The sequence below is a fragment of the Equus quagga genome, chromosome 2 (genome assembly GCF_021613505.1).
Source record: "Equus quagga isolate Etosha38 chromosome 2, UCLA_HA_Equagga_1.0, whole genome shotgun sequence".
NCBI lineage: Eukaryota > Metazoa > Chordata > Mammalia > Perissodactyla > Equidae > Equus > Equus quagga.
In genome coordinates, this window is record NC_060268.1 from 65,013,853 (window position 1) to 65,024,404 (window position 10,552).

The following is a 10,552-nucleotide window of genomic DNA, read 5'->3' on the forward strand; positions in this document are numbered from 1 at the left end:
ACCAATCAGAGCTGGAGTTGACCGGGTTCGGCCGGGGGCGGGAGGGGCTGCTGGGCTCACGCGCTCCTGCTCGCCATGGCAACCGGACCCTCGGTTGCCCTGTGTGTCGAGTGTGTGCGGGCGTGGTCGTGGATCGCGCGTGTGCGCCTTGGACCGCGTGAGTGGAAGTAGCTTCGTCATGAGTGGTGATGTCTGCGGGAGTCGGAGCTATCCCCCTCCTCACACACAGGCACACAGAGGCGCACACCTCCAATCACTGGAGCGTTTCCTGCGGGGGCGGATGGGGATTCCTCTTCTCCATTCCCATTACCAAAGCCAGTTCCTCTGAGCCGATCCCACCCCGCCCCATCATCAGGCGTCTCTCTCTCCGGTGGCTTCAACCACTTCCTTACCCACGAGCCTCAAACATGTTCGTCTCCCCTGCATCCTCCCCCCCAAATAAAAACATTTTAAATGAATAAAACAAAACAAAAACTCCAAAACACTCCTTGAGCACAGATTCCTCCTCAGGAGAGTGAGGGAATTTATATTAGCCATATTTGTTCAGGTGCCTGGTTCATCCCAATTCCATGAGCTTAGGAGTGTTATCCTCCTTTTCCGGAAAAGGAAGCTGAGGGTCTGAGGGTCAAGGAGGTTAGGAGCAGGCCCGCCCCTATCGTCTGCTGGGCCCAAGGCAACAAATGAAAATAGACATATCGTGTGTCTAAATATTTTAAAGATATAAATCAAGTTATAATTTGTTAAATGAAATATGTTCGCCTCATTTTCACAAATGCACACATAAAAAAATGACAAATATCTGTAAAGCTGTTTTTTATATAACCGAAAGTTGGTAAAATAGAGCCGCTGGAATTTTATTACTCTTCCTCGTGTCTGAGTATTCTCTTGATGGGCCGGTGACGTTTGGACAGACGAGTAATATAATAAAGATAAATAATTGAAAAATTACATATTTATTTAATAAAAATTTTTTCTTGCCTTCTTTCAGTAAAATTGCTAATCTGTGTCCATTGACTACTCCAAGAAACTGCTGAAGAGCAGCAGTGGCAATTGGAATCAACAAAATATTCTTACAGCAATATACAAATTCAGAAATAAACCGATTTTTAAATTACTTTTTAACTTTTAATAAAAGTTACTCTTTGTAAGTACCTGATAATGAAACGGGTTACCAAAACATTTCACTTTCATTCAGTTCAACGTATTTTTTAATTTCCTTGAAACTTACTCTATGATCCATTGATTATTTATAAGTGTATTGTTTAGTTTTCCAAGTGTTTGGAGATTTTCCTGTTATTTTTCTATTATTGATTTCTAGTTTGAGTCCATTGTGGTTAGAGAACATACTCTGTACAATTTCAATTCTTTTGCATTTGTTGAGGTTTTGTAACCCTCAGAATATGACCTATTTTGGGAAATGTTTTGTTCGTGGTTGAAAAGAACATATATTCTGTTATTCTTGGGTGGAGTGCTCTATAAATCCTGTTGGTTGATGGTGGTGTTGAGTTCTTCTACATTCTTGTTGACTGTATGTCTGTTTTATTAATTTTTGAGAGGGAGTGTTGAAGTCTCCAACTGTAATTGTTAATTTATCTATTTCTCTCTTCTGTTCTATTAGTTTTTGCTTCACATATTTTGCAGCTCTGTTGATTGGTTCATACACACTTAGGATTGCTATGTCTTCTTGGTGGATTGACACTTTCATCATTATGTAATGTCATTCTTTGTTCTTAACAAATTTTTTGCTTTGAGATTTACTTGGTCTGATATTAATATAGCCACTCTTGGTTTCTTTTGGTTAATGTTTGCATAGTATTTCTTTTTCCATCTTTTTACTTTCAACCTACCTATACTGTTATATTTGAAGTGAGTTTCCTATAGACAGAATATAGTTGGGTTATGTTTTAATTCAGGCCACCAATCTTTGTCTTTTCATTGCTATATTTAGACCATTTACATTTAATGTAATTATCAATATGTTAGGGCTTAAAGCTGCTGCTTAATTTTTTTGTCTTCTTTTTGTTCCTTCTGTACGTCATTTCTCTGTTTTCTTTTTTCTGCCTTCCTATGGGTTACTTGTTCCTTATTCTAGGCATATTATACATACATATCACAGTTTGCTGGTGTTAACATTTTACCAGTTGGAGTGCATTGTAGAAAATGTATCTTCCTTTAAGTCCCTTTATCTTCCCTCCTTTACAATATAATTGTCTTAATTATGTCCTGTACATACTTTGAGAACCATATCAGAAATTCTTATTCAAAAACAGTCTGGAAAACTCAAGAGGAGCCATAAAGCCTATTGTATTTATCCATATTTTTCTTCTTTCCATTGTTCTTTCCTCTTTCCAGATAATCCAAGATTCCTTCTTTTATAATTTCCTTTACATTTTAAGAACTTCTTTAGCTATTCTTTTAAGGTAGTTCTGCTGGTGACACATTCTCTAAGTTTTCCTTCATCTGAAAATGTCTTGATTTCTCCTTCATTCCTGAAGGATATTTTTGTAGGATACAGAATTCTGGTTTGACAGTTCTTTTCTTTCAGCACCTAAAAAAATGTTGTGCCACTCCTTTATGACCTCCAAAGTTTCTGATGAGAAATCTGTTGTAATTCGAATTGTTTTTCCCTTATAGGTTAGGTGTCATTCCTTTCTACCTGCTTTTGTGATTCTGTCTTTGTCATTAGTTTTTGTAAGTTTGACTATGATGTGTCTTGATGTGGGTTTCTTTGGCTTTATCCTGTTTGGGGTTTGCTCTGCTTCTTTAATCTATAGATGTCTTTTGCTAAATTTGGATAGTTTTAAGCCATTATTTCTTCAAGTACTTTTTCAGCCCCTTCATCTTTCTCCTTTTTCTTCTAGGACTATGATGACAGGAATGTTAGATCTCTTGTTGTAATCCCATAGGTCCCTGAGGCTCTGTTAAATTTTTTTAGAAGTCTATTTTCTCTCTGTTGTTCAGATTTGGTAAGCTCTAGTCTATCTTCAAGTTCACTGATTCTCTCCTCTGTTATTTACATTCTGATGTTGAGCCCATCCAGTGTATTTTTCATTTTGATTGTTGTATTTTTCAGTTCTAAAATTTCCATTTGATTCTTATTTATGTCTTCTATTTCTTTGCTGAGACTTTCTATTTTTTCATTTGTTTTGAGTGTGTTTGTAATTGCTTGTTGAAGCATTTATAATGGCTGCTTTAAAATCTTTGACAGATAATTCCAACATCTGTATCATATCAAGGGTGGTGCCTCTGAATATTTAAATTTTCTATTTTGGCAAGTATCCTTTGACCCTACACAAGTAGAGACACTGCCTTGTTACTGACAGGTAAGGATTGAAGTTTAGGTTTCCTACTAGGTCTCTGCTAAAATCACCTGGAATGGGAGGGAAGGCGGTCTCATTACTACTGGATGGAGGTGGAAGCTTTCAACTAGGTCTGTTTGACACCATTCCAGCAAGGAGGGAGGAGAGTCCCATATGCTCTCCATTGTACCCACAGTAGAGGAGCTTATTAATGCTGCATGGGGATGAAAGTCCCAGCTCCTGATTTGACCTTCTTTGACACCATCTTGGTGGTGAGGAGGAGAAAGAATACCTTGTTACAACCACAGCCTAGACTAATTGAATCAGAATTGCTGAGGTGTGACCTAGGCATAAGTATGCTTTAAAGCTGCCCTGTTGATTCCAATGTGCTTACAAACAAGGTTGAGAGCTCCTGCTTTAGATGTTCCTTTAGTGAGGAGTTAATTGGTGGTAAACTCTGCTATGCTTATCTGGAAATTTTTTATTTTGGTGCACTTCTTGAATGATAGCTTAGTGAGTCTACAGTTATTTTCTCTCAACGTTTTGAAGATATTATTTCACCATGCTTTGGTCTCCATTTGGCTTCTCAGAAGTCAACTGGCTGCCAACTTCTCAACTCTCTGCAGGTAATCAGTTTTTCTCTATGGCTACTCTTAAGATCTTTTCATTTCTTTTGGTAATCTTTGCTTTCAAAATGATGTGTGTAAGTGTCTAATTCTTTTTATTTAAGTTGCTTGAAATTGCTTGTGCTTCCTAAATCTGCATATTTTAATTTTTCTTCAATTCTGGAGAGTCCTCATTCATTGTTTTGTCAACTAGTGTCTTTCTGCCATGTGGTGTAATGTGCTGCCGAGGCCTCCTTCCCTCCCCTTTGGTGAAGGATCTGTTTTTATAGTTGCTGGAAGTGCTGTGGGCAGACAGTCTTCAGCTGACAGCCCCTTTAGAGATTGCCTGTGGGTCGTGCCCCTTCCCAGGGTGGCCCACATCAAATGATTGATCAATATAGGATTATATATACCTACAAATCTCAGCTCAAATCAGAACAATTCTGAAGGCCAGCAGAGCTCCTATGGAGTCAGCTGTAGTTTTGTCGGCCCTGAATCACAGCTCATCTTCTCCCTCGATCTCTTCTTGCTTCCCCTCACTCCCTTTTGTGGAAATTGATTCCAATGGCACTCTTCAATAATCATCCTAAATGCTAAACTTGGTCTAAGAAGCAGCTTCCTAGGGAACCAAACCCGCAATATCCCATTCTTTCTGGTCATTCCTTCAGAAACTCTGATTAAATATGTCAAGTTGTCTCACTCTATCTCCCTCTTTACCTCTTTCACAATTTCCATCACCTTGACTTTAGTTTGTGTGTGTGTATCAGGAAGATTGTCACTTTGCTAACATCTGTGCCAATCTTCTATTTTATGTGGAATGCCACCACAGCATGGCTTTATGGGTGGTATTAGGTCCATGCCCAGGATCTGAACATGTGAACCCCAGGGCCGCTGAAGCAGAGTGTGTGAACTTAACCGCCAATCACTGGGCTGGCCACACACTTTGACTTTCTTTGATGCATTCTGGGCAATTTCCTAAGAGCTCTTACTTTAGATTAACTCACTAATTTTCTTTTCAGCTATTTTTGCTATGAATTTTTAAAAAGATATTGCTTTACAAAATTTTCTAGCACTACATTGTCTTGGAAAAATTTAATAAAACATGTTCTAGAAAAAAAGTATAAAACTTTTATTTTAAAAGATTTATGAAATCTTCCTTGGAAGTCTGATGCATCTCTTTCACACAAACATCTGGTACCGCACAAATATCCTCATCCTTCTTCATGAGCCAGTTTTGGTAATTAGTATGTTCCTTTAAAAACTAGTTGTGTTACAGTGTTAAATGTATTTGCACAATGTCTTACCTAATATTATTTTTCTCAATTTTTCGTCTCCTCTATTCCTGCAACTATATCTTGTTTTTCATTCTTAAAGATTTTTTCTTCTCTCTTTTTTTCTTCATCATGGTTGACTAAAGCTTGAATTTTCCAAACAATGATCTTTATGTATTATTGATTAACTCTGTTGCATTTTTTTGTTTCATTAATGTCTACATTCATCTTTATTGCATCTTTAACTACTTACTCCTTGGCACAGGTAGAAAGAGCTTCCCTGAAGCAACTAGTTGCAGCTACTCTGATTTCACTGGTGTATCTGATATTATGCATATTTTACCCTATATATCTACTCCTTCAGATACCCTAAAGCCTTTCTTACTTATTGCAATAATCTTTTTTGGATTGAGGCTTGATCTTTAATCCTAACCCATTTCATTTCTGTTTTAGAAAAATTACCCATAATTTTTTGTCCAATTCTCTTATCTACTGCAATTTTGGAATATATATAATAATATTTCTATGATTTGGGACAGGAGAAGGAAGCTGGAGCTTGTGATTGGTTTGCCAGCTAGCTGAAACATTGATTTTCTGTTTCTGGGATGTAAAGCTCTGCAGACATGTATTAATTCAGTTGTAATTTGCACATCCTTTGTGGCCTACACTCTTTACATGAAGTATCATTGTGAGAGAGGTGGATTATATTTTCCCAACAACTCTCCTAACTACTGTATGTCTTTCCTTTTGCCATATTTGCATACATATATTTTTTTCTACTAGTTTTTGTATTATATTGTTTGAGGCTAAGTTATGCTGAGTTTTAAGATTTAGAGAGGTTATATCTTCATTGAGAGTTTATACTTACAAGTTAAAATTATCTTCACAGTCAGGTCTCAAGTTACTTGCATTTAATTATGATTTGTATTGTTTCACCATCCATACTCTCTTTTCCTTTGAACTTGGCAGACATATCTTTGCCCACATTTTTATCACTTTTACAGATATAGAAAGGAGTGAAACACCAAGATTGACTAGAAAAGTAGTAAGAGCACACTGTTCATAGATCAATGTGACTGTCCCCATGGGAACTTTGAACAGTGACAGTGAGAATCAACCCCTGACACAAGGAGAAGGATGTGACCAGGCACAAGGGCCCAAATTGAGCCAGGAGTTTTGTGCCTAATTTCCCCATCTATTTCTGTCATTGTAGTCATAACTGTACGCCACAATATACAGTAATATTCAATCTTGCCATTGGGTAATGTTTCGTGATGGTGAGGACAGCTTGTCTCCAAGGAGGTAGCCTGAGAATCAGGTGGAAACTCTGTAACCCAATTGGTGATGTCTCCAATCAAACGCTGGGAAATCTCGTGAGGTATCCGTAGGATCCAGCAAGCATAATAATCAGGGGTACTGGCCTGTATTGAGTTTGAAAGATTTCAGGGTTGATCAATGTAAAACATATGACCACAGGGTGGCAATAGCACACAATGAGTTTTATTTGGGTGGTGCTTTGACAGGTTTACATGGGGGTGAGGGGAGGTATCCCTCAAAGCAGGAGACCTTCTAGGGGCAACCGCACAGGGGCCACCACCCAGAAGGGGACTAAGGCAAGAGAACTCATGGGGAGAGGGAGATGAAAGAGGGGGTTTGTGTGTCTAGATGATGTTGCTCAGTAGCATGGTGGAAAGTCTTTGGCTCAGAAAGCTCTGAAAAGCAGCAGTGGCTTCGGATCTTTATAGCCTGTGGTTTATCTTATCCATGGCTAGCAGATGTTGGGTTCAGTTTCACAGGGTATGCAAAGCAGGCAGGATGTAAGGAGCTAAAAATTTGCTTATTGGGGGTGGTTTCTGCAGTATCAGGTCTTAGAGGGGCCGAGCGGTCTGTTCCAGTGGTTCACAAAGTATGTTCCCCAAGCTAGTGGTCACCTGGGAACTTCTTAGAAATACAACACACCAGCTGAATCAGAAATGGGGGATGTGATCCAGCCATCTTTTATCAAGACCTACAGTTTAAGCATAGAGAGGAGTGACATCAGCATCATGGTGGAGTGAGTTTTTCCAGTAATCCTTCCCCTCCAACATACAATGAATAAACATCCATACTCCAACAGAGGACATCCAAACACAACACAAAAGATGTCAGAGAGACCCACACAGCCATACGATGGAGGGTGGAGAGGCTGGAGCCCCCCTTGGAAGAGGTGGAATGGGGTAAGAGAAAACTTCACTTTCCCACCAAAGACTGTGATCCTGGACCTCAGCAGGCCTTCGAGAGGGAAGGAACAGGGGAGGGGACATTCATTCATGGGAATGTCAAGGACTCCCAAGAGCCCTTTCAGTTTAGAGGGAAGCCCTCTACCAGGATGAAAGCTCTCATGGGGGGTGATCTTATCAAGCCCATACCCCAGGAGAGCAGACAGCAAGAGCAGAGGGAGAAAGTCCTGAGATCATGCAGAAGCACCTCTCCCCCAACCCACTCAGTGCAGCTCCAGCCCCTGGGATTTCGGCTGAAGGCAGAGGGCTTAGAATACCTGGCTCTTGACCCCCACCCAGTGGCAATAGGTTGTAAATGCGACCAAATAAGGCCAGGATGTGAAAAGACAGAGCCACTCCCTCTAGCAATATTAAACATTATATTAGATCTCTAGACCAGAGAGACAATGACAAGTATGCAGAAATCAGTCCTGAGGACGCAGAAATATGTAATCTAAATGAAAAAGAACTCAAGACAGCTATCATCAAAAAACTCAATGAGGTAAAAGAGAATGTAAAGGAAAAATTCAATGAGTTTAGGAGTTATTTCACAAAAGAGATTGAAACTATAAAGAAGAATCAATCAGAAATATTAGAGATGAAAGACATAATGGAAGAAATAAAACAAAATATGAATTCCCTGAATGCTCAAGCAGACACCATAGAGGAGTGTATCAGCATAATTGAAGATAGACATGTTGAAATGCTCCAGACGGAGGAGGAGAGAGAACTAAAACTAAAAAGAAATGAAGAAAGTCTCCAAGAAATATCCGACTCAATTGGGAACTGCAACATAAGAATTATCGGTATTCAAGAAGGAGAAGAGAAGGAGAATGGAATAGAAAGCTTGTTCAAAGAAATAATAGCAAAGAACTTGCCAAACCTAGGGAAGGAAATCCATGTGGAAGAGGCTGCCAGATCTCCTAAATATGTCAGTGTAAAAAGACCTATGGCAAGGCATATAGTAGTGAAACTGGCCAAACGGAATGACAAAGAAACAATACTAAGGGCAGCAAGGCAGAAGAAAATAACCTACAAAGGAACGCCCATCAGGCTTTTAGCGAATTTCCCTGCAGAAACCTTACAGGCTAGGAGAGACTGGAATGACATATTCAAATCTTTGAAGGACAAAAACTTTCAGCCAAGAATACTCTATGCAGCAAAAATATCCTTCAGATATGTCAGAGAAATAAAAACTTTCCCAGACAAACATAAGCTAAGGGAGTTCATAGCCACAAGACCCCCCCCACACACACACACACAAGAAATCCCTTATATCTGAGAAAAAAAAGGGAGAAAGGGGTTACAAAGCATGGAATAAGGAGATAAATATAGAGACAGAATAAGAGCAGGATAGCAAATACTCAAGTATAGCATTAAGGACAAAGGGAAGGAAAACACCAAAAACAAAGATAATCTTGTCATTTTAACAACAAACTCATAACAGAAGATTGAATAAGATGTGAGAAAAACAACTTAGGAGCGGAAGGGGAAAGGGACTGAATAGATTTGGTCTAAGGAAATTAGAAGCCATCAGAAAAGGGACTATGTTATCCTCGAGATTTTGAATAAAACCTCAGGGTAAATGCTAAACAAAAAAGCAGAACAGAGACATAAATAATAAATAAGGAGAAAACAAAGAAACACAGCATAAAAAACTACATAACTCGATTGGTAGACCAAATTACAGAGGATGAGAAACAAAGGAAATGCAGGTGAACTGGAAAACAAGTGACAAAATGGGAGCATTAAGCCCTCATATATCGATAATCACCCTAAATGTAAATGGATCGAATTCTCCAGTAAAAAGACACAGAGTGGCGAGAGTGATTAAAGAACAAAACCCAGCAATATGCTGCCTCCAGGAAACACATCTCAGCTCCAATGACAAACATAGGCTCAGGGTGAAGGGATGGAAGATGATACTCCAAGCTAATGGCAAGAAAAGAAAGCAGATGTTGCAATACTTATATCATACAAAGTAGATTTCAAGATAAGACAGGTAAAGAGAGACAAAGAGGGGCAATATATAATGATAAAGGGACACTCCATCAAGAAGAAATAATGCTTATAAATATCTATGCACCCAACACAGGAGCACCAAAGTTCATAAAGCAACCATTAACAAACCTAAAGGAAGACATTAATAATTACGCAATAACAGTAGGGCACCTTAACACTCCACTCACATCAATGGATAGATCATCCAGACAGAAAATCAGTAAGGAAACAGTGGAATTAAATGAAAAGCTAAAACAGTTGGACTTAATAGACATATATAGAACACTCCATCCAAAAACAGCAGAATACACGTTCTTCTCAAGTGCGCATGGAAAATTCTCAAGAATAGACCATATGTTTGGAAACAAAGCAAGCCTCAAGAAATTTAAGAAAATTGAAATAATAACAAGCATCTTTTCCAATCACAATGCTATAAAGCTAGAAATTAATTACAAGAAAAAAGCTGAGAAAAGGACAAAGATGTGGAGACTAAACAACATGCTATTGAACAAGCAATGGATCATTGAAGAAATTAAAGGAAAAATCAAAAAGTATCTGGAGACAAATGAAAATGAGAACATACCATACCAACTCATATGGGATGCAGCAAAAGCCATATTAAGAGGGAAGTTCATCACAATACAGGCTCACCTTAACACACAAGAAAAGCCCAAATAAGCAATCTCAAACTAAACTTAATTGAATTAGAAAAAGAAAAACAAACAAAGCCCAAAGTCAGCAGAAGGAGAAAAATAATAAAAATCAGAGCAGAAACAAAAAAGGCAGTAGAAAGGATCAATGAAACAAAGAGCTGGTTCTTTGAGAAGATAAATAAAATTGACAAACCCCCAGCCAGACTTACAAAGTGAAAAAGAGAGAAAGCTCAGATAAATAAAATTAGAAATGAAAGAGGAGTAATAACAATGGATACCACAGAAATACAATGGATTATAAGAGAATACTATGAAAAACTATGTGCCAACAAAATGGACAATCTAGAGGAAATGGAAAGATTCTTAGACTCTTACAACCTCCCAAAGCTGAATCAAGAAGAAATAGAGAATCTGAATAGACACATCACAAGTAATGAGATTGAAACAGTAATCAAAAGCATCCCA